Here is a 26446-nt window from a genome sequence, read left to right on the forward strand (position 1 = left end):
ACTAACTGATTACAGTGGAACCAGGTTTATTAACATTACATAAGAAAGCACTTTCATCTGCATTTCAGTGTGTGGTGAACTTCATATGTGATTAGAAAAGGCAGATTAAGGCTGTGTCTACATTAGCAAATAATTCAGCACAATAAGAGTAAATCAGTAGATGAAAGCAGTCGATGCTGAACCCCTGCATCTTGCTGTGCATTGAAAGTTTTCACTGCAGACAAGGTTTAATATGATCTCCTGGTCTGAATGTCCTCATATGGTTCAAAGTCACCCACTCAATGCCCAGATGCTTATGGTTGCATTGAGGAACATACCATGCTTGGTACACCCCTGAAGTGGAGGTCCTCATTTGGTTTCCTCTGAGATCTGGTTTGCGGGCATCTAGCTCGCAAGTACTAAGCCATACTTGGCAGCAAAGCACAGTAACATGAGGAAACTAGGGGACACTTTAGAAATTACAGCAATTACAGTTCAGCCCCTTCAGAAGCATCCTGGGGAAAATATAATATAGAATAATGTCTGCAGGCAAGTTAAACTTACTGGGGATTATGTCTTGGATACATGGAGGTAAATGAGAGAGCCTGGCTACCTTGCAGTGGCATTTCAAGAGACATTTCCAAAGCAATGAGAGCCCTTCGTGAGTCCATGCAGCATACAGCCATGTAGCGTTTGCACAGTGCCATTTTGGACACAGTCTCACTGAGTTATTGCAGCTCTGTGACAAGCTAAGCCCTGATTAGGAGTTCATAAATCAGCAGTGATTATTAGCTCAGACCCAGTGCCCATCAGATATATTGCTTCTATGCCTGAGTCAGTTCACCAGCAGTCATCTTGGCTGTCCTTCTCTGTGGTTAAAGATGTACCCACAGCCTCCTGTCAGTGTTTGAACTGCAACTATTCAGAATCCTTAGGTCAATGCTGTTATCCTGTTATCTGCTCTTTTGTTCGAGGTTTCCTTCAAGCAATTCAAGCTAGAACATACGTTTGCTCCTTAACTTCTTAACAGAAGTTGCTTCCTAACAGAGAGAAGCAGTTTTGTAACTACATGAGGATTGGCATTAGTTATGTTTGAATTGCAGTTCAGCTCCTACAGGAATTTTTTGTTGATTCCTTTCCAACAACACAACCCCCTATAATACTTAATAATGTCAGTGTGGTGGGTTTTGAATCTTCCAAGATCTGGTACGATGTGACATATTTTGATGTTTCCGTAATCCCAAGGTCTCACATCTGCCACTTGGTATTGGCAACTAGTTTGTGTGATGAAAACAACTGCAACAAAGTATGTGTAAATCAGAGCTGTGCTCCTCTTTGCAGTCTTCTTCTGTTTGCTTTAACATTGACTACTTAAGAGTGAAATTTACAAGTCAAACCTCACTGTGATAGAAGTATTACCTAAATAAAAACATATCTTTTAAGGAAGAAGTGGGATTGGCAGGTATTTTATCCAACTGCTGCACATAGTTTAATATGCTTGGGCACAGCTTCTCAGTTTCTCAGTCATTTGATGTGTTTCAATTTTTGTAAGTGGAAAACAGAACAAAGAGAACAAAATCAAGGTTCAAACCAAACTCCCAATAAAGTCAGCTGTGTTTTTGGTAAATTTGGATCAAGCTTCAGTTTTAAAATGAAATAAATTGCATTTTAAATGAATTCTGAAAAAGACCTGATTTTATAAATTCATTTTTTAAAAAGGATGAAGAGGATTATATATATATATATATCTTTATATATATATATGTTTATATGTATATATATGTTTAAAGCTTAACCCGAGGGTCTCTTGCAGCTGTCTAACTGAAAGATTTTGCTACCACCTCTCACAGATGCACTTAGCTTGTGGAACCAGAGACTGCTTAACACAGACTTGTCCCAGAGTTATGCATTTCAAGACAAGGTGTTCTCTGGATCTGTTTTTCTCTACTCTGTTTCTTGTTTACCACTGAAAGATAACCCTTTTGTTTGTTTGGTTGGTTTTTTTTTAGCATACAGACTGGAAAGGAACCAAAGCAAAATTATGCCTCTTACTGATAATCACAGCAGGGCACCAGCATATTCCAGAGCTCAACCAACTATGCCAGACTCTCCCCAAAAATGTACACATTGCATTGGGTCTGGCTGAGACAGAGTTAATTTTCCCCACAGCAGCCTTCATAGTGCTGTGCTTTGTATTGGTAGCTAGAAAGGTGTTGATAACACACCAGAGTTTTGGCTACTGCTGAGCAGTGCTCGCACAGCATCAAGGCTGTCTCTACATTCCCTCTCACCAGTAGGCTGCAGGTGGGGAAAATCTTTGGAGGGGACATAGCCAGGAGACCTGAGCCAGGCTGACCAAAGGGATATTCCATAGTATATGATGAATGATCAGAAGTAAAAGCTAAGAGAAGAGTAGGAAAGGGAGGGCATTTGTTATTTACGACATTTGCTTTCCAGAGCAATGTCTGAGTGTACAGAAGCCTTGTTTCTTGGGAAGTGGTTGGACATAACCTTCTGATGGAAAGTAGAGAATAAATCTTCAGTTTTCCTTTGCTGTCACATGCAGCCTTGGCTTTTGCTTTATTAAACTTTCTTTATCTTGACCCATGATGCTTTTTTCCATCTTATTTTCTTCTCCCCCATCTTCTCCCAGTGATAAAGAGAGTGATAGAACAGCTTGGTGGGCACCTGGCATCTATCCAAGGTCAGCCTGCCACAGAGGGGTACCCAGTGTAGATAAGACTGCCATTTTCTATATACCTAATGTACTGTAATATAATGAGGTGCTGCTTCTTTAGCCACCAAAAACCGTTCTGAGACAACTGTTCTGTTAGGTACCTCTGGTTCAGGGAGTCGTGCCCTTCATTTTCTGTCTACAGCAAGTGTTTGGGGAAAATACTGTAGATGAGTCAGTGGCTAGTTTGACATCAAAGTCTGCACTTGAAGGAGGCAGGAATGACCATAGTGAACCAGGGTGAGTTGCTGACTGCCATGAGGTTCTCTCCTCCCTGCTGTGCTGGTCTGACCCTGATGTGCAGCAGGATAATGACACAAAGATATGAATGCATCCCTTCACTGCCCCTTGGGAAGGGAAGGAAGACTCACCTGTCCCACTGTGCTGCCCTTGTACTCTGCATAGCTCCCTATATTTTGGGGGGTTGGCAGAGGGGCAGCATTAGATATTCAATGCTCTCTTCCACTTTAGCCAAGCTGCTACATTGTCCCTGTATGTTACGCAGCAGGTCTCTACCAAAGCAGCACCTGATGTATGAAGGCTATGACTCTTGGGGAACACCAGTTTGCACCCAAACTGCCTCTGGCAAGCTGTTGGGTACAAACCTCGATCCCAAACCTGTGGAAGGCTCTTCCATTGCCACTGGGTCTGCAGGATGAGCTGGCAAGTCTTTCCTGCAGCACCAGTTTTCCCAGTGCAGAAAGACATGCATGTGGAGTTTCCCTCATTTAGAAGCAGTCCCTGATACAATAGGAATGAAACCATTGCAACTGCAAAGGGTACAGCTAAACCCTGATGTGAACAACACAAAGTAGTGCATAAAATCAATTCCTATTGATTAATATTAATTTAATAATCCAGCAATCAGTTGCTATTAAAGAAAGAAGGAAGCTAATGTCTGTTTCATTGCAACTGCAGTGCAACATTGCAACTGCAGGGCTGCTAGGAGTTGCCACAGTTCTTGCAGAGCAGTTCGCTTCAGTAGCAGCTTGGGGAATTTGGCTGCATGAAACTGTAGCAAAATTATCCTGTGAAAACCTGAAAAAAGGTAAGGAAAAAATAACTAGGGAAATGCCTTGAGCTACTACGGTTTTAATGTACTGTGCATTAATTATTTGTTAATTAAGTTCAGTCTCTCAAAGTTTTACTGGCAGTAAGATCTTTGGTGGTTTTGAGTACTTCTGTGCATTGACAGAATTGGGGTGTTTTGGAAGATAAAGGGCAACACCACTCTTTTTGTACTATAGATTCTTTGTAGATCCGACATAAAAAATTACTCCCACTGGAATTTTGGTTCACTTAGGGGAAACTTCAAGTTTGTAAAGACATTTTTTTTTTTTGCTATTAGTAATGAATTCTTTAAAGTTTTGGTGGAATATATATAAACACTTTCTTTTTCTTTGTTGCTGTTGTTGTTGTTTTATATTTATATTTTGTGAGCACAAACAGCATACCAAGGCCACAGTCGTGTTCACCTTTTGCTGGAAAACCTACTGGCTTTATGACTACGTGATCAGACCCTAAGGAATAACTCTTTCTCCTCAGAACAAGAGATTCAGGAAATGCAGGTAAAAGGTAGTGTGTATAATTAGAAAATTAAATAAGCTGAAGAAAAGGAGTAACAGTTCACAGAACAATGATTATATCTCATGTTATCTGAGATGGCAGACATCATGCAGCTCCTAAGATGGCATCAACTCTTACATCATGTATCCAGTGATTTCAGGAAGGCTGCCTACAGATCCCATCCTTCCTTTCACCACCCACCGTGAATTATGTTCAGGAAAAATGCTGTGCCACTGTGTGTGCTTGCTTCAGGTATTCTTCTGCAAGGGCACAGAGATCTATAGGTGCATTGTCAGGAAGATGGGCAAGTTTTTCCTTCAGTGCATGCCAAGTCTCAGGATGCACCTCAAAGAGGTACAGAGATTCCTGTATCAGATCTGCTGGGTCACCCTGACAGTTGGCCCAATGTTCATTGGGAATGACTGGGAAATATGGATTCATACTTCATACCATTTCTGCACTGTAGAATAGATAAAGCCCATGACTGAATTATCCTAGAAATGAAAGAAGAAACACACATGGGGAGATAAAATATGTGGATCTTCCTTTGCAAAGAAAAGTGTGGTTTGTGTTCAGATGTTTACCCTGGAAAAATAAATGTCAAAGGAAATCTTGTTTTACAAATAGTCATTGGAGTAATGTAGATAATTCATAGTTAAGCTTACATTTCATAGTTTAAGTTCCTTAAGAGTAGGAATTAATTGGACAATAGCAGAATGAAGATGACTTCCTACAATCTTACATTTATATGCTGGGATTTTATTTCTCTTTTTTATATTTTTACAAGCTTCATAAGCAGTCTTAGTGTGCTATTTAGGTATTAGTTTATAAAATATACAGGAAGTAAATAATAAAATCTTTTAATTTTTTTAATCTCTATTTTAAGGAGTTATATATAAAAGACTGTCTATAAAATATATACAAGCAGTACAGCATATATAGAGGATATAGGTGTCCTTGAAGTGAAATCAGGGTTAATGTTCTGTACTAAAAGTCTGTGATTATCAGATAGGGTTTTTTAGTGTTGCTCAGTAATTATCAACCATTAGGCAATGTAAAGCTGCCTAACAGGTGTCTACCCTAGGTCCCATTAGTCCTAATAAAATTAGTCATCATGAGAACCAGCATTAATTGAAGAAAAAAGTAAGTACTCTGCTGTGTTCTGGCAGCTGAACTGCAGATAAAAAAGTACAAATATCAGCACTCACTGTTGCAAGATTTGACCTAACTCCATCTTATTTCACAGTCATAGGTATAACTGCTAGTAAGTCTCAGCATGAAGGCAATTCTTTCATGTATTTACACAACTGCTCTGGCAGCCTGGTGTATATGACCAATGAATGTTGCTTTTTTACTACCATGTAAAAATAAGTTAGGATAAAAGTTCCTTAGGTGAGTTCAGTACCCTTGATGATTTTCATTTGTCAATAGCAAAAGCTTAAAAATGCAGCAGCTGAAAAGTCAGTGGTATAAGGTCAACTTACTACACCCATTTAGGTATAAAGGTGACTGATTTTAGAAAATGCAGTCAGAATCTTAGATTACCTAGCACATGATTCAATGTAGAGTACCATACCAGCTCAGAATATGCTATTGTTTGTGCAGCAGTTATTTGAAGTAAACATCACAGTGCCAAGTTTTAATATATTGATCCCTACACTGTGTGGTTTTCTGTTCCATAACATTAGAGAAGTGTTCAAAACCCAGTACAAACCACCCACTTCTCTGAAGTCTTCAACTTTCCTGACTGCTTTTTTTTTTTTTGTACCATAAGTCTGTAGCTGATGTAAGTAAAATCTTCTATATCAGACTCTTCAGACCAGATTCGGAGAGCTTAATTCCTCAGTGTGTGCTTCTGCATAGGTCTGTGGCATTTTTAAGGCCTACTTTTGTACTATTTATAGGTCTATTGGAATACATGGAGAATAATTGTGATACTTGAAACCTTGAGCAATATGGCTGTTCTTAGTCTGGAACTATGACATGCTGTAATATTAAAAAGATGGCAGTTCCAGTCTTTCCAAAATTGTGAAAAATTGCACCGAGACAGCTGGTAAGTAATAAAGGTGTAACTACAAAAAACTACAACAGGTAGCTTCTGAAACCTGAGTTTATGGACTCCTTCAAGGTACAGATGAGAAGTGCTATTGCCAGTTACAAAAACTCAGTTCTAGTGGCTACTGAAAACAAGCAAACTTATCTGACTAAAATTTTTTACTATCTAAGAAGCTTCTCTTTGAGGTGTCTGCAAGATATGGACTTAGCATTACTCTTTTTTCAAGTCTTCACTGGGCAAAACACAGAATTTTCTGTTTCCACATAAAGGTCATTAGTAGCCTGAAGGTCTATGCAAATCCTTCACACCAAGCACTAATAATATTAGAATGGAATGAGTGATAAAAGAATAAAAGAAATTAGGATTAGAAACTGCTCTAAGTAAAAAAGGGGTGGGGGCTAGCAACTTGTCAATATCATGTTTTGTCTGCGGATGGTCATAACTTCTGTGCTTTTATAGCTAAGTTCACAGATGTCCCTAAGACCTGCAAGATACTTCAAGGTGATTGCCAGAGAAGTTCAGTTTGGACTTTACAGTGTTTCTTTCCTGGTATGCTTCTGTGTCATTCTTTTTTGAAGACATTGACCATATGATGATATTCAAATGGCCAAGTGTTTACAATTTCCAGATCTGCCAAATAGCAAATCAACCTTTATAATTAAAGGTGACAAGCTGACAAGGAAAATGAATGTAAAATTGTATACGTATATGAATTTTTATGTCACATTGCCGTCTGTGCACTTGTTTTCTCTTTGTCAATAGCCGAAGGCTCATTTCTCTGTACTAGAAGTGCATTTTATATCGAGGCCTTCAGACAGCTCCCCTTCGCCCTAGTGAATTTGCTGATTAATTTTGGATGCTCCTCTTAATTAACACCCCAAAGGAAGTCTAGATTTTCTAGCCTATATTCCATGTAAAACAAGTGAATCTGAAGAACAATGACCTAAGGAGACAGGCGTGCTCTGTCCGAATGACATTACAAGAACATTGAATATCTCACAAGTCAGGACCTGGTCAGGCAATGCCTAGGGAAATTGTAGGCCTTTAATCAGGGCAGAAATGAGATTCATATGAGTCCAATTTCATTTTCTTTATTGCTGACAAAGAGAGGCTGGGATGGATGCCACCTGACAGTTGAAACATGGTGCTCCTATGCAGGAACGGGTGCCTCTGGCCTTGATTAATAATTGGTACCATTTTGACTTGCGGGCAGATAAGTTGATGATGGATGAGAGAAAAAGAGTGAAGTGATTTATTATAAAATTAGGATAAAATAACGAACTGGCTAATTGCACACAAGCTTCATAAAATGTAGCTGTGGAGTCAGAAGTGTAATGCCAGGCAACAATAATTTCCACCTCAGTTTTCACAATAAGATCTTAAAGCAAAGAAAGATAGAGACAGCTCTTACTTATGCAGCTGCTTAATGCAGAAGAAGCCTTGCCCATTCTTCCACTTTAAGAAAATAAAATATTGAGACTTGTATTTTAGTTTTTATTATTACTGAAAAGGAAACAGTAGAACTAACCAGGCCACATTAAACCAACTGTTGCTTCTCTGTTAAAGCTAATAAAACCATGTATGTTTTGCATTTTTCTGCATACTTTAGCAGGGTAAAAGATCTAAAGTTATGAAACTGAGATGCACATGTATTTAAATAAAAATTCAACATAAAAATCAACTTGCAATCTCTATCAGAATCAGTAAAAGTGTACAGCCCTCTTGCTAGGTACCACTTTTCTAGTCCACTTTTTGATGCTTTGAACTTCCAAATCTGTGCTCTGATAGCTATTTTTGAAGCCGATCTGCCTAATGCTTGCTATTTTATGCTGCATATGCTCAGCTGAGTACAATTACAGATTATAAAGGCGGATGTAGTAATATCCATTTGCTGCCTGGTAGAAACATTTGTTGTCATGAAACAGTGTCATTATATATCCTTTTTTATTTAAAAGGCAAATGTTTGGTTACTTTCTCTAGGAAATTTTAAAAGTCTAACCTGTTATAACTCTGAGATGTTTTGCTACTATCAATGCCAACCAACATACAACTGTTTTTTTCTGTAAGTTCAAATATTAAAACAGCTGAAATTACTGAATTAAATACAACTGCGAACAATATTGGCAGGGGGGTTGGAACTAGATGATCTTGAGGTCCTTTCCAATCCTAACTATTCTATGATTCTATGATATTGTCCAAATAAGATAGGTTCAGTCATAAAATTGAAAATTAAAATAGCATGTGGGGCTAAAATTTAATTTTTTGTGATTGATTTTTATTCTGCTGCTAAGACAATTTATCCTTCCTTTCTACAAATTTCCAGAAAGTGAATTTTCCATGGAGATTAGAAAACAGGATTTTCAAATAATAATATGCAAATACTTCATTGTGGCTTAAAAGCAACAATCATTGCTTAACAGCATTTTTTTTAATGTTCCTAAAGAGAAATAAAAATAGCATCCATTGTTATATTCCTTGAACCAATATTAGAAAGTTTTGTATGTGATCCATCTTAACTGTATACCATAAGTAGTATTTTTTTTTGTGTGGGGAGATTAGAGAAAAGTTAATCTGAATTCACTTCTAAAGTGTATTACTTAAACTGCATCAATTCCACAGGAAATTTTGCTTCAGAATTTTAAGGTATCCTTAACGTGACATAGCTTCATGAACTGGAATAAACTGATTTAAGACTGTTTCTGAATAAGGGTATCCATATCCACAATTTACTGCAGTTTATCTTTAAATTCTTTTTAAACCCATGTCTCTGTTTTATCTAAAATAACTTTAAGAGTCCCCTATTCAAAAACCTCTTCACACCAATTTATTTATAGCTTATTTAGAGAAAAAGAAAATATCAAGTGGAAGATTATTTAAGACAAAAATTATGGATTAACTGTCCTTTTTTATCTGATTTCAAAATTGTAAAATTTATCATTCTGTCACAATCTGAAGCCTACATCCCCTAATGACAATCAGAACATAAGCTTGAGAAAAATGCATATTTTTGTGAAATAGGAGATTAAAGAGTAATAGTGTTTGTGCTGTCCTTGCAAATTGCATGAACGCCTTCTCACCATCAGTACCTATGTTCTTTCAATACCTCAGAAGTTTTGGGTTTCAGGATAAAAAGAAATAATCTTAATTAACTGCAGTGCTTTTAAGACTAAGAAATAAATAGCACTGCAACTTGTGCTCCAAGTCCTACCTCTCTAGTCAAAAGGAAGCAATATGGCTTGGCTATGAAAATGACACTTTTTTGTCAGCCACATTGTGAGATGTTCAAGCCATTGAGTCACTCATCTGCATGGCACTGGTGCCAAGCATAAGCTAACTCCACATCTTTGCTATCTTCCCTCTGCTACCTTTGTTACCACTGGGAACCACGTGCCTGGCAGAGGTGAGGCTGCAAACATGACACCAATATCTAGGAGCCTTGTGGCTGAAATGATAACATCAAAGGTTAGGACAGCTGAAAACTTACTTCCAGATTATTCAAAGGCCTCTGAGAGCAGCTTTAAGATAAGGAAGGAAACTGAAGCCTATTTGACATTTCCTTGAGACTTGGTTTCAGGGCTCACAAACTGAGAAATGTCTCTCATAGCATTAGTGCCTGCTGACTAACGTTGCCAGAGGTAGCCAGAAAAACTAAAGGAGACCAAATCTCTGTGGACTTGGAAGGAGGCGGAAACAGTTAAGGAAATGTGGTTTCTCCACACTACTACTTTCAAGAGACAGCTGTAAGGAATCTAAGTGGTTACTCTTAAGTATAATGTGGACTTTGGGTAGTACTGGAAGTTAAGTTGTGGTTTAAGTAGGTTTTATTCAAGCAGCTCTGTATTTTTGTCCTACTTCCCACACCCCCTTTATCTGTCTCACATTATTTTGCAGAAATAGCCCTTTCACTAGCTTTCTCAAAGGGATGTTTTAAAGAAAAGAGGGTAAGATTTAGTCCTGGTCTGTCTCACTCAGCATAGGTTAGGTTGTGTACTGCAAAGGAAAAAACTGAACTGTGACACATCTACCTCATAAAAATACCTATCTTGTAGGTTTAAACAGTTTTGAACAACTACTGCTGCTTTGTTCAAAATTGTAGTTAATCACAGTCTGGGGAGGGTTACTAATAGAAATGTATAGATTTTACTTATCATTCAACGTATGGCAGTTTTGGAAAACAGTTTAATTCTTTCTGGCTCATAGTATAGCTCTAGTTTTCCTGCCTAACTGTCCCTCATACATTTTGTTTTTGCAGTCTCTGGTTAAATGCATCTGCCAATCATGGTGCTCCTGCCAGCATCACTGTCTGCTTTTAGCAGACAGAAAGGTACCATAAAACACTCCAAATAATGCTGAGGAAGGGGAAGAGGTTTTTTGTTCTCAGTTATCTCTCAAAATAATGAATGATAATAGCTAGGGGGAATGTCTGTACCAACATATTTTTAATGATGTAAACAAAATGTCATCTCATTTCACTAAGTGTAATGACCACATAATGATCTAGTCATGTTCAAGAAATTGATGAATTATTATTTCTGAATTATTATGGCTGCTGTGTATTTCTCTGTTTCCTCCACATCCCTGTTTTCTTGCTACTTCATATTTTCCTTCTTTTTTTTTTTAATTTAACTTTTCTGTTAACTTTTCATTCCATTTTTTCCATTATTTTCTTCTATATCTGAGACCTCAGTTGCTTTTAGATATTCCATACCTGTCCTCTCCCCCAACATTTTTTCTCTTCCTGTCACTCTTACCCATGACAGATTTGTTTTTGGAGACCTATCTCCACAGTGTTCCAAGTAGAGGTAGGGTTTAACGTAAGATTACTGTTCAGAAGTACTCTTTTTTCATTCACTCAGTATTTCTGAAGGCCCAAAAGGACAACATTTTGGAATGTCTTTTGTGAAACAGACTTTTTGGAGTCTGCGGAAAGCCTGGAGAACACCTAGGAGCAGAACAGTCTTTTAATTTTATCTACGTCTGCTAGGAGGGACCAATTAGGCAAAGCCACAGAAGTAGTCAAAATGTGAACAACAGAGGAAGGAAAGGCATTATTTTGAAAGTCTGCCTTTGTAGCTATTTGTAGCTATTTTGTATGACAGAATATGGGGTTGCCTTTCATTATCTCACACTTCAGCACTGGGGTCTTTGGGTTTCATTTGTTTTTAAGAAGCATGCACAATAGTAGCTAGAAGCACATCTAAATATTTGTACTACTCTTTCCATATGAAGAATTTGTCTCAGTCTTTTTATACACTCTAGTCTTTACATGAGACTTCATATAGAATTGAATAATTCCAATGAAAGCAAATGAAATTGTATTCATGTTATGCATTCTTAAATAAATAGATTTGTCCCACTGAGAAGGCTCCAGCTTTTCACCTTCATGATGTTCCTGTTCCCTTCATGACACTGAGCATCTCTGGGATGAAGTGTCATACTGTCAGGATAAGAGGCCTTTATATCAATATGAGATTAATCTTACTGCAAAAATTATTATGTCAGACCTGCATCTGTGTCTGGCTTTGTCTCTCTCAGAAGACTATAACTTACTCTCTTAGCAGTTGCATTTGAACTGTGTTTTGTGTCAATGTGGGATAAAGAAACAAGAGGCCTGCATGTAATTTGGATTATTCCAAGTATCTCATTTCAATCTAATGTACTGTTGTGTAATTAAGCCAGTAAATCTATATGACCAGCCCATTTCAGGACTTGATCTGCTATCTTTAGTCAGTGACAAATTCTGGTTTCCATTGCTTGTTCAGAGCTGATAACAGTGTGATTTACAGGTATAAGTAACAAATGAGATCAATTAAAAAGACTAAGAGTGGCACCTGTCTAAGTGTAGGGTTGCACTAAATTATTCCTACATCTTTGTTTCCTATACGACCCTGCATTTGCAGCGTCTCCTCAGGAAGGTTAACAATGGAAGAGTTGTTTCTTCATGTTCATGAACCAAGAAAGCAGGCCTTATCCTGTGGCCCAGGGATACGATTATTATCTCTGAATGAAAACAACAGCCGTATTTTTCAGCTCCATGTGTACAAATGATCCCTGTTTCATATAGTTCTTGACTACAGCATCTTGGATTGCCCAATTTGTTACAAGTCTGTATTGTGTGCTGCTTTTGTATAGTTGCACTGAACTCACAGTGCGTGTTCCTCTTTGTGTACAATTTTCTCAGCATTTTGTGTTCTTAAAGACATTTCTAGAATATTTAAAAGTTATTGCAGTCTAAAGAAATTTTCAAAAAATCTGACTTCTTTTTTTTTTTAATAGTGCCAGGGAAAGCGCAGAATTCTAAAATTGATAGAAACAGTTTGATGATACTTCCATTCCCTCTATCTCTATTATTGTCTAATGAAGCCTAACGATCATTTTATAACAGGTCATATTAATACAGAAACTCCTTAAAGACTGTGCTTAACATGAATGATGAAATCTTTATTTCTATTATTCTAGTTAGAAGCTTAAAGGTGCATCTGCAATTCATTAGAGTATGTACTTTTTGGACACTGGAACCTTAACCTAGTTGACTAGTAAATGTTTGTTATGCAACACCCTGCCGAGGGAAGTCAAGAAAACAGGCTTTTTATGACAGCTTCAAGAAGACATATCAGCTCATTTAAGAGGTCCAGGAGGTGAAAGGGATGTGGGCTACTCAATTTCTTTACTCCCTATTGCTTTTTCAATAACAGCTTCTCTGGTGTTGCATAATGGCAACAATCCCCTTAATTTGTTGGAGTTGGAGGAAAAGGATGATAACATTTCTTCTCTTGGATGTATAGTCAAGGTCTTGGAGGCTAGTGCTTCTTTGTACAGTCTTCCTCACGGTCAGAAGTATCCAGTTCAGACTCTCTCCTCTACCTTCCAGATATGTCTGTCTTTCTCTGAGGTATGGTCAGAAGCTTATACTTCTGCTAGCATAGTCTCTCACATTAATGCAACATCTTATTTGAATGGAAATTCCAAATGAAGACCAATACTAGATCTCAGAAACCAGTCCCTACAGTGTCTGACAAACATGTCAGGATTTGTGCTGTTGGGTTACCATTTAGATTTAAAGTGGTGAGTACCATCTGTGCTCCGAGAGCTCTTCAATCTAGGTCACCAGTTAAATTTAGGCTGGATTGGTGAGTACTGAAAAATATTTAAGCTATTGATGACTAATTTCAAGGAAATGCACTTCTAAGTTAATTCTGGAGGATGAATATTCCTGTCATATTCCTCCTGAGATCCATCCTTAAAAAAAGAAAAAAAAAAAAAAATCACTCTTTTTGAACAGATTGAATTAAATCCAAGAACTAAGTGATGTGAATTACCTTAGTATTTCTAGAGCTATTCCTAGTAAGTAATGGTGATCACACGCACTGGCAAAGCAACCCTAGGGGAAATGGCTGTACTGATGCCCAGTGTGCCTGTAAGGGGCATAGAGAAGCTTTTTTAGTAAAGGTCTGTCAGTCTATTCATGCTGATGAGTCTTTGTAATCGTTTACTCACTTACTGTACTTTGCAATAGTTTGTGTGCTATTTGCACTGCAGTTGTAATCCCTTGCTTACTTGCACTCAGCAGACTCATGCGCAAACCCATGTGCAGTATTCCTGTGAAACAGGTGTGATCCCAAAAAATCATTACGTATATGTGATGAGGAACAAAATAGAAAAAAGTAATTGAGTCTTACATGGTCAAATACTGTTTTTCTGTTATTCTGTTCTTCTTTTAAGGGTTCAATATTTTTGCTTCTGAGAGTGCTAGAAATATCTTCTCTTGGAGGATCAGATTCTGGAGAGTAGTGCAAAGCATTATCCATTGCCACCCAGTCTTCCAGATTTCCCAAAAAAACCTGAGTTTTTAGTGATACAGATATGGCCTGGAAGATAGATCTTAAGGTTAATAGCTTATTTGCCATCCCATGCTGGGGAAAAAATAGGTATCACCCAGCTGGGACTGGATTTTTACTATTAAGAAGATGTGAAAATTCCTAAACCTCATTAGTAAAACTTTGTGGTGTCCCAGCACCTATGTTTCAAAATTTTATAAGTACTGCCAATTTAAAATTCTTTTAATGCTCAGTTTTATGGAATTCCTGCATTTACATATTCTCTTTTTATTTAGTGAGCTAACAGCAGATATTCCTTGTCCTAAAGAATTACAGATGTTTTAATTAAAGTATTCAGTTGAAATTTTCAGAAATAAATTGAATTGCTGAGTATGGCCATGTTTGATGATTACACGTAGCTGGCCTTTCACAGAATTGCTGTAAGTTACTCTACAAGATATTCTTTAGCTATCATTCAGAGCATGTTATTATTATCATTTGCTGAATTATTTAAAGCTATCTTCAGGCAGACTTAAATGACTGTATTTATTTTTTAAATAGAAGCTATTTATCACACTTTGCTCTTTCTGTAGCTTACCTGCTTTTCCATGTTGCATCAACATCCTTCCAACAGATGCTTATTTTTCTCACCCCATTACAGCAGCTTTTCTAGAGCAAATCTCCAATTATAGAGGAGATTTCTTGGCAGTACATGCTATAAACGCATGAACCCTTTAAACAGGTTGAGCCGTGTAACAAACTGAGTTATGACAAGTTTCAAGAGGGGGCTGGTAATATTAAAAAAAAGGCTTCTCTTAATGCAGTGGGGCTGGGTAGGTGGGGGTTTATTTTGAAAAGGAGAGTTATTGTGGAAGAAGAGTCTAAGCAAGGAGAAAGCTGTTTTTTCCTTGGGTTAGCTCTTCATGGTTGTCCAGGAATGGGGCTTCACCCCTAGCCAGAGCTTGCCCCACCAACACATCCTGTGGTTTCATCCTGCCACAGGGGACTAAGCAAACACACAAAAGAGAGGCCAACCCTGTCCCAGGGAGGCCACTGCCTAAGTGAAGCAAAATTGCTATGCCTTGAAGCACAAAAAAGCAGCCCTTTTCTGAGAGAAAACCTCAGGTGTTAGTTTTCTTGTTTTTCACAGGGCTGACAATTAAGATTGTATGCAAGTTAATACTGATTACGTAGGGACCAAAAACACCTCTGTGGCAAGTCAGCACTGAACTTCAGCCACTTACTGTGTGAGTTAAAGCAACAGGGGCTGGCCCACCACTTCCCTTTGTGATTCTGTTTGAATTCAGTTGATTAATGTTGCATGTGGATGTGTATTGAGTCGCTGAGTTTAAAAGGACTGTTTACCATAGCCTTGTAATCAACCTGCCTTAGCAGCACCCTATTACCCATGATAACAGGGCTGCTGCAATTTGGGTCTGAAAGAAAACCGCCTCAGATGGGCTCTCGGATGCTTTAGTGCTAGTATGCTCCCCTGTTATCTTTATTTGTAATTTGTTTTCAAGAACAGTGATTTACATTTCAGTTGGATTACACCTTTTAATGTAACACAAACGTAAAGTGGCTGCAGTGAAAACTCACATCTCCACTAGATTTCAAACGATGTATTTGAGGCTTCAGTAGAGAGGATTACAATTACAATTAAAATCAAAAGCTTGCTCATTCTTTTAATGATGTATAGTAACCCTTTGTGTACTAAGAAGCTTGTTGTGGTACTATATAATCATGACTTTTTTTTTAGGGATGTGAAATAGCTGCATGCATTCTGCCTTATCACCTACTACATGCAAATGTTCTGAAAAGGAAGACATCCTGCACAGTGAGTTCAGAAGACAACTCACCTTGATAAAATATATAGAAGAACACAAAAAAAGAAATGGAGAGAAAAAAAGCCCACTGCCTTTTTTTTTTTTTTTGCGAGGGGGGGTGGGGGGTGGGGAGGGAAAGGGGTTTGGGTTATTTGGAGGTTTTTTTGTTTGTTTGTTCAGGTATTTTGGTTGGTTGGTTGGTTGGTTTTTAATGTGGAACATATTTTAGTAACAGACTTCATTTTCCTAAAGTAGTTGTTGCCAAGGTATGTAGTTACAAAGACTTCTATTGAAAGTATAATGGTACTGGATGAAGTGCAAAATATGAATCAGTGGGGTATTTTTCTTTCAATGAACATTACATGAGCAAAAGGTTTATTGATTTTGTTCTTTGGGTTTTTTCTTTTTTTTTTTTGTTTAATTCTGTAGATTTCCCACAGCAGTAACTTTTCATAAATCAAATTACTTTCTTTTCATCAGTAATTCAGAATAATTTCCATCTAAAGCTTCTGTCAGTTCAGAAGGATTCACAAATAACAGATATTTATGTTCTTACATGGGTCTTACTATGTTATTCTTGGTCTATAAAATGATTGAAAGTTCTCATGGGGCAGACTTACGGCAAGACTAAAATTTACTTAGACCACTCATGGCAAAAATATGTGGGGGAGAATCTTCACTGCAGTGTTCAAAAGCTTCTGCTCCATTTCAAAACCTCACTTGGGCTCAGGCAGCTTCGTGGTTCATCTGTACCCTAAGCTTCTTTGTTTGTTATTGCCAGGCTGGGACCAGCCCCTCATTCCAAACACATCTCAATAACTCCTTGAGGATCTAGCCTCTGTCCCAGTGCAGAAGAGACTCACTCAAATATCAGCCATCAGGAAGTGACATGGTGAGGGCCCAAATTACTGTCTCCAGTGAGGGTGTGAGAAACTGGGAAGAGAAGTGTTGTGGTTAAACAGTGGGATTTTGGCAAAATTGAAAGGTGGGATTTTCCCCCTTTTTAAGATAACTATAAGCCCTGGAAGATACTTTTTAGTACCCTGTGTAAGAATGCCTTTCACAGGCTCTGATACATGAATTTCCTGTCACCTACACTTCAGTAGAAGCCATGGCAGTGCATGTCATTTCTCAGTTGGAGATTTTAATGCATTGTAGGAAAGATGGTAAGGATCTCTAATTACTTCTAAGCAAGCTGAAAGAAGTTGAAAATATTCAGGCTATTCCATCAAAATTTCCTTAGTTTATGAAAAAAGTACCTTTTACCAAAGCTAGATAGCTAAAGCCATAAATAATATTCCAGATAGAATCAAACGTCCCAGTCAAGTCAAATTGGTTTTCATTCCAATCTTTTACAAAAATGTATATTAAATCACCTTTCTAAAATGAAATATTCCTTATATCTTGAAAATCAAAACTTCTAGTTTAACATTCACAGAAGAATAGATCAGATTCCTGTCACTGAACTGAAAGTTTCTGAAGGCAAATATCTAATGAAAGTAAGTCTTAGAGATTTTCTCTATATTCAGTAAGAAGAGTAGGAAAGGTATATCGACCTGAGGATTTCTCATACTTAAGCTGACCAACATTTGGTGAAGAAAAAATTCCTGCCCTAATGGTAGCTCAAAATGAATTTTGCAAACACAGCTCACACAAAGGAGTTGCACACATTTTGGCAAAACATTACCTTGATGTTTCTCTCCACCTATATCTATCACTTTAGTCTTCTTCTGACTAAATTAAGTCTTATTTTCCTCCAGGTAAGCTTTTTTTTCTGATAGGAACTGAAGTATTCAACTACACAGGAAGGGCAGGCTACAAGCAGATATAAACCATCATCACACATTACCTAAGAATCTTAGCACATGAATGAAGGCATTTGATTATTTTTTTCCTTTTTAATGTGATATTTTAAATTCTCATCACAAATGGCATAAAGGAACCTTAAGTCTTACGAATAAAACCCAAAGAGTGATTTACAAATGTCATTGAGGTGTTTCAGGGGAACTGCAGTTCAAATGCCTCATGCCTTCCTTCTCTGTGAGATGATTTTCTGATTGTTCCACAATGAGGCATCAGAACCAATCATCAACATCCATCATGGAACAGGTAGCTCAGTCTGGCACCTTGGTGGAAATACAGTGTTAGACAACAAAACTGTAGTTTCAAAGATAACCAAAAATAGTTTCCAAATTAGTCTGAAATTTAATTATTTTTCTTTTTTAAACTAAACTTTTATCTTTTTTTTTCCATTTTCATGTATTTGTACTTTGACAAGAAATAAGTTTTTTTGCACTGATACCTTCATGATTCTCTTTCATTTTTAGTTTATAAAAAAAGCCCAAGTATTCATTCATAAATGGTCTCAACAAACTGAATTTGATGATCTGTGATAATCTGTACTTGATGATCTAACCTTTCTCAGAAGAGCTTGGTGAAAGAAATCATGAGGAAGCAATCCCAGAAAATTCAGCGGGATATATGACTTTGATTTGCCTGAATGTATCTTCACATGCCAGTCTCATATGTCTTGTGCCACCTTGTCCAAGTTAAAAGTAAAGAGGTTCCGAAGAAGTAGCCCCTGTAAATACCCCTGCAGGGGTCTCTTCCCCATCACTCATTCTTCAGGGAGGAATTTTTAGTTCTGCCCTCCTGCAATCTTGGAAAGTTCTTTCGTAGATTTACCTGTGACGATCCCTGTGTTTCTGCTTCTTAGTAACCACCCATGTCCTGACATTATGAACTTACCTGAGCTTCAGTGATTTTCCCTATGAACATTCTTTCCATCATGGTAAGCGATAGGACAAGGGATAATGGATTCAAACTAAAACAGGGGAAATTCAGGTTAGATGTAAGGAAGAATTTCTTTACTGGGAGGGGGGTGAGGCATTGGAACAGGTTGCCAAAAGGAGTGATAAATGCTCCATCCCTGGCAGTGTTCAAGGCCAGGTTGGACAGAGCTTTGGGTGACATGGTTTAGTGCGAGGTGTCCCTGCCCATGGCAGGTTGGTTGGAACTAGATGATCTTAAGGTCCTGTAGAACCCTAACTACTTTACAATTCTATGGTAAATGGGACATATCTGAGGATGAATTAAATATCAGACTTTGAGCTGAAATAACAGTATTTGGCTTCATTTTCTAGTATCCCTTAGAGATTTGGTTTAATTTTCCAAAATCTTTTAGAGATATTTCAGAAAACAATCACTTTCAACTAAATACCATATTTTATAAATATGATAATTTCTTCATTTGGAGGATTTGTCATTATTATTGTAGCAATTATGAAGTTGCAATGAAGACATTTGGTACATCTCACTCTATGTGATTCCAAAGTTGCAATGAAGACATTTGGTACATTTCACTCTATGTGATTCCACATTTTATCACTAGACAGAGGTTTCACACAGGATTTTCACACAAAATTTTAATTCATTTCAAATAACCAGCAATCCCCTTACAGACTATTTCTGAAATTGTCATCAGTCATTGTCCCTATGATTCAGAAGCTGCTCTGTTTAGATTGCCCCATTTCAGGCAAAAAATAGTACCAATGTTGCTCCAAATGAGAAAAGGTCATATTCCTAATGGAACTGAATATAAATCCAATATGATTTTCATGTTACACATTGCATCATTAGCTACAGATTTATAGGGAGAGAGCTAATATATTGAAGATTGTGACATAGTTCTCTTTCTCAAATGCACCTATTTTTTGAAGTTAGGCAGCACTGAATTTCTTCTTATAAGAATATCTAAAGTATTTTTCTTTTATTGGCTCCTTCTTTAAGTGAAGGCTGCAGAGCTGATGAATATTTCATGGGTAGAAAAACACCTACAATACAGGGTTTTACCTACAAAATCTTTGGGGAAATGGAGAAAATGGCAGGAAGGCACTGTAAGGACAGTTCTTTTAAGAAGTCTTTGGAAAAGGGTTTCCATTTCATTTTCCACATCAATAACACCTCCTTCACCCCTTAATACTTTCTTCCTTTCATTTTATTCCATAATAGTTTTCAGTCATTTTTGTACTTTTCTTTGTATTAAAGACTGTCTCCAGAGCTGTCTATGACATTTTAAAGCTAAAAATTTAAATAGAAAATTCTGAACTAGATAAAAAAAAAAAAAGACATCCAAATATAGTGGCCGTAAATTTGTACAAATTTGCTACGCAGGATTAAGACTTGGAAAAAATAATCAAATGCAGATTTTAAATGGATTTCTTCCTTCTTCTACTGTTCAATCCTAACGGACTTCTCACCTGGATTTCAAGAAAACATTTACTCTCAGAACTTGCAAGTGTGACAAAAATACTTTATTTCACTGAAGACTGCCCCCTTACAGACATTAAGTGGACTCTCATGACCAAAGTATGTAGAACTGTTTTCTGACTGATAACAGCTAACAGGCAACAACAGCAAAACATTAAAAAAAACCCAAGGAAAATATAACCGATAAAACCTGTTCCAAGGAAAAGTAAGAGTATAAATCACTCTGTAAAGTCTACTAATAGCTTCTGTTCTTATGTCTAAGTTTCTTAGACAGTACGATGATTAGAAAAAGCGTAAAACCCAGAGAAATTAAGAAAAAGCTAGAAAAAATCATATTTAATCCCCATCTACAAATGGTTTCCTGAAGTCTTCTTTTGAGAGCTTTTTCTGTCATTCTGATCTCAGTCTTGGATGGTACATGGTGGAAAGTATCAGACTGGTCTGTCAGACACTGACAGTGAATGTCCAGTATTCAAATTACAAATGTATGCTTCCAAGAAAAAGTGCATGGCAAGCTTTTACTGTATGGAATAAAAGCTTAGAAGAAATCTATGAGGCTTAAGTTAATGTTCCTCACCTGACCATAGCCTATACATTAGGTGTTTAAACTCCCAAACATTGGATGGCTAACCTAAGCTCCTTTCTGGGCTTCCTAAAGCAACCATTCACGTTACATATTCTAGACTGTCAGTCAGTTTTGCTGCTTTCTTTACCATTTCTATCTTATGTGGAAACTACACAACGGAGTCAGTATTTCTGATACAGTTGGGTATAATTGCGCTAGGTTCCTCTGCCTTTGCTTCTTAGGATTGTGTTTGTCTTCAGGGCCTCCATATTTAGCTGGTTCTCTACCTTGCCAACTGTGTCCTCTTTCAGATCACTGTTCTCCATCTACAATTACTTTTTCTGATCTCATCCTTTTTAAGTGGTTAATGAATTTACATTGTATAGTCCACAAAGGGGAATATTTTAGAGAGGTCTGTTTTGAAAATGCAATAATGTGGGTCAAAAAAGATTGAAATCTCATCAGACGGTTTTATCAAATTTCTGTGACATGACCTTTTTTATATAAAGCCACATTGACTCTCATTGGGCTACTGCCTTTTACCTCTTTCCTATTTGTAGCTCTGTCTATCCCATTCATGACTTTGCTTGACATCAGTCACCCTAAATGACATTTGTAGTGATTTACATTGGTCTGGGTTTTTTTTTTAGGTACTGACAAAATACTCCTGTTGTCTCACATCCCTCTGTCATTCCAATGCCAGTAATTTCAGAAATATCTTGGCTAGTATTTTTTTATTCTCAATAGAATTTATATGGTTGCATATATTTTGATATATATTTTTTAACCTGATAGGGATTTGTTTTTTTTTTTCCTGAAAATTATAAGTTTCAAAACCTCTGTACTTACAGGAGGGCAGTTGCTATCTATATCTGCAGCAGAAATGTTGGAACTTTGTCTTGTACTTTTCTTTTTCCTAAAATGGATACTAAGGACAAAAACTTAAATAAGTCACACATTAAAGTTAGTCTTTTAAGCTTTTAAAAACTGCGATATGTGAAAGGTTCCTTTCTTAGTGCAGTCTTTTATATTCCTGCTTTTCTTTTAAGTATATATCTTACCTTTAAGTGTGGTAAAATATGAGTATGTCATAAGATAGACGCTATGGCTGAGATAATATTACTACAGGAAATGTTATTTCCTGACTTTCAAGTGCTCGAAATTGTCACCTTCTCAACACATTTTCTTTATGTATTCAATTGCTCTGTCATTTCTTCACTTTTATATGAAGAAATGATTCTGTGAGAACCCAGTAATATTTGGTTGGACATAAACAGCAGTGAGTACCCATTAAAGAGTCAGGAAGTTACCTTGACTTCCGAAGGCACCAGTTCCATACCAGGGTTTATTTATATGTTGCACTATCTAAGGATAGTGAGGCCATCTGCCTGCTGAATGTCATTCAGAATGGTGATGCAAGAATTTTACTGAATTTTTAACTTCAGTTGGTCTTTTATGAGGGTTCATACTTGCACAGCCTTTTGCTGTAAAGAGTTAGGTAGATACAAATTACCATCCTGAAATGTATTAGCAGACAGTAAAAAAAAGACCTGGATAAACCAGAGCAAGTTTATTGGTGTGTTTGGACCACTTGCACCTTGAGGAGTAATGGAACAGCCCAGATTGGAAGGCACCTGTAAAAATCACCTGGTTCAACCTTTTTTGGGGTCCCTGTTATTCTGTGGTTCCAGGACTGTTCATTACCCAGTGGAGACCTGAATGATTTGGAAGTCTGCTCTGCTGAAAGGAACTTGCCTTTGGGGTAGTTCATACACAAGCTACAAGTTATATTTCAGTTCAGGATTTGAGTGCAGGGTAGGTAAGGAGAAGGCTTGATGCTAGATTCTTTACAAAAGCAGGTGGCTTACTTTTTCTGAAACAAGCCTCTTATGCCATTACCCTCAGATTCTTCCTCCTGCTTATGACCCATAACTTGTCTTTTGCTTTGTCTTTGTACTTTGGTTCTGCACATACTCTTTTCTTGATTCCTTTTGTAGATGAATCATCTCTTCATGTCTCTAGGGCTACTCACATGAGTAAAATTTTTAGGACTTGATTGAGTTTTTTCAGTATTCCTGCTGGCCTAAATCCAAAGTGTCTTTACATCAGCAATTACATTTTCATTTGTATCTGTACTTTGCCAAGTAAATGGAACCCTCATCCTGACTGTGATATTTCACTGCATATGCAAAATAAATGATAGGCATTAATACTAATGATCCTTTTGTCTCACACACTTAGACTTTACATCCACTACACAGCCACCTCACTTAATTTTCAAGATTACAACAATGTTGGCACTTGATTTACTTTTAGCAGAATTTGATAATGCTCAATTAGCCTTTTGCTCTAATTAATTTTTGGTGCTCATCAGTATAGCCCTCTAATTTACCATGAGTGCTTAAGAGAAAGTAGTAAGGAGTAGGCATACCCTGACAGTCTTTCTATTCTGCAGCCTCTGGATCATTGGAATATAAAAGGAATTTGTGTACCTCATTCTCTTCCTCCATGCACATTTTGTACGTATCAAAAAATCTCTGGTCAACCAAATTAAATGCATACATATTAACAACTGCTTTGGGGAAGATGGGATCAGTCAGCCTGATGGAGCGGTGTGGTTTGTGCTTAAAATTAGTAAGTTGGTAAAATTTACCAAATTTAGCACTCTATGTTACTCCCACAGGCAACTGAAAGATACTCAGAAATTAACCCTGAGAAGTGCTCAGAAAGGCTTCTGAAAGAACTACTCACCAGCTCATTCATATAGCTTGACTAGACAGGCAGAGTTTGCCTCCAGAAGCCTTTAGAGGCTACCTCCTTCCTTACAGGGAAGAGAAATAAGAACAGGCCAAGGCGGAAATCACAGTAAACTTTGGGCCACACTGTTTCTGGTCATCACCAGACCTACTAATTTCACAACCACTGCAAATGCCATCTTTCACAGCAGCTATTTTGAAAGCCACAACAGCACTCTTGCTCTAAATGCTGTTTCCCTACATATTCTAATCTGCTATAAAACTACAATTTTTATTTCATATTTGCTCTACATCTGCTAATTCTAAACCAAGATCTGAGTGCAGGGTTTTTTGCTTTAGCTTTTCTATAAACTGCCAGCAATATAAGAAACAAAATGGCTCAAATATCAGACTTAAGACAGCCTTGTAGAAGTTAGAAAAATCTCTCTTAATAAAATCAGTAAATTAGATTCTGTGTAACTCAGAAATATTAATATAGTTTTTAGTGTCAATACTTCAACAATTAAAAACTATAGTACTTGTAATTCCTACAAAAAAGAAAAGAACAGATTTTACTGATTTTAATGTACATTTTGTTCTATTTGTTCTAATTAAACTATCAGGGTTCTGCTTTTTTTTTTACCCATTTTAGTAGTTTTAATGTTAGTTCTGTTCCTCTATGCTATTAGTACATTTCTGAAATTTGTACTTAATATAAACATAAACATTTTTATTTTGAAAACTAGCTTTTGAGATACTTATTATTGACCTGTTGGCTAATACTAATACTTTTGATATTGACATAATCTGAAAATTTTTGTTCCTTTTAATTAATGTATCTATTAATAATTAAGCCACAATTTGCTGGTTAATTTTCTTCTTCATGAAGACAAATTATTTTAATTTATTATAATATTTAAAAGATTTCTTTTACGTAATATCTACTGTATTTTAGTAATCATTTTTAATTTAAAAAGCAGCTCAGCCACATGTTGATACTTTCTGCCTGCACATTCTGGTCCACTAGAGTGCATAGTCTGTAACTGTTCAAGCACCAAAATAGATAACTTCCTATCTACAGAGAAAATCACGATTATCTATAGCATCAGAAATGGGTGCCTGCTGTTGCTTAACCAGGTTTCACTCACTATATGGCTGTGGTCACTATCTGCCTCCTGAAAGAAAGACACATGCTACATCCATACTTTTCCTTACATATTTAGGCATACATCAATATCAGTGTCTGGAGACCTTTTACCACCTGTCTGTGAATAAATCTCTGCATTTCTTCAAGAAATGTCATCAAAAGGCAGGAGAAGCTCTAGTCACTGGAAACTGAATTCCCTTGAGTTCGAGTGGATAAGAAGGCATATTTCTTTAACACCTAGATTATTTTACCAATGGAAAAACTTACAAAGGATGTGGTACATTTTGCTGTACTCTGCAGCTTTCAGTCAAGTCTGTTTCCAAAAATATATGATGTACTACAAAAAGATCATAGAATCATAAATCACAGAATTATTTAAGTTGGGAGGGACCTTAAAGATCATCTGGTTCCACCACCTCTGCCATGGGCAGAGACATCTTTCAGTAGATAGGTTTCTCAAAGCCACATCCAACCTGGCCTTGAACACTGCTAGTGATGGGGCATCCACAGCTTCTTTGGACAACCTTTCCAGTGTCTCACTTGCTCCTAGTAAATAATTTCTTCCTTATCTAATCTAAATCTAATACCTTTCAGTTTCAAACCATTACCTTTTGCCTTATTACTACAAATCCTGTTTAAATGCCTCTTCCATCTTTCTTGTAAGTCTCCTGTAAATATTGAAATGCTGCAATAAGGATTCCGTAGAGCCTTTTCTTCTCCAGGATGAACAACCCTGACTCTTTCTTCACAGAAAAGGTATTCCAGCCTTCTGACTTGTTTGCTGGCCCTCCTCTGGACCCACTCTAACAGGCCCGTATATTTCTTAAACAAGGGACCCCAGAGCTGAACACAATATTAAAGGTGGAAATAATACAGGTGAGCAACCACCTCCCTCAAACTGCCAGCCATTTGTCCTTTTGTGCAGCCCAGGATATGACTATTTTTGTGGACTGCAGGCCCACAATGCTGGTTCATGTTCAATTTTTCATCTACTGGTATCCCCAGGCCTTTCTCTGCAGGGTTGCTCTCAAGCAATACACCACTTTGTCTGTACTGCTACTGGTGATTGCCCCAGTCCACGTACAAGACCTTGTATTTGGCCTTGTTAAACTTCATGAGGTTCACATTGACCCACTCTTCAAGCTTGCACTGAATGACATCCATTCACTCAAGCGCATCAACCACACCACTCAGTTTTTTGTCATTCACAGACTTGAGGGTGCATTCCACTGTCTATTAATAAAGATATTGAACAGTACCAGGCCAGTAAAGACCCCAGAGGTTCACCATTTGCTGCTGATCTCTGTTGGACATTAAATCATTGACTGCAATTGTTTGGATGTGGCCGTGTGGTCAACTTCTTATTCATTGTATAGATTATCCATAAAACCCATGTCTCTCCAATTGAGTAACAAGGATGTTGTGTAGGACCATGTCAAAATCCTTATAAAATTTTTTATGTCATCAAGATAGATGATATCTATCGCTCTTCCTTTGTCAGCCAATGCTGTCACTCTGTTGCAGAAGGCCACCAGATTAGTCAGGCAGCAGTTGTCCATTGTGAAAATATGTTGGCTATCTCTAATGACCTCCATGTCATCCATATGCTTTGACACAGCTTTCAGAAAAATCCATTCCATTGTGATCTTACTAGTCAAAAAGGTGAGGCTGACTTGTGAGTAGTTCCCTGGCTTCTCCTTTTTATACTTTTTACAAATGGGTGTGACGTTTCTTTTTGTTCAGTCATTGGTG

The sequence above is a fragment of the Melopsittacus undulatus genome, chromosome 2, assembly GCF_012275295.1.
Source record: "Melopsittacus undulatus isolate bMelUnd1 chromosome 2, bMelUnd1.mat.Z, whole genome shotgun sequence".
Lineage (NCBI taxonomy): Eukaryota > Metazoa > Chordata > Aves > Psittaciformes > Psittaculidae > Melopsittacus > Melopsittacus undulatus.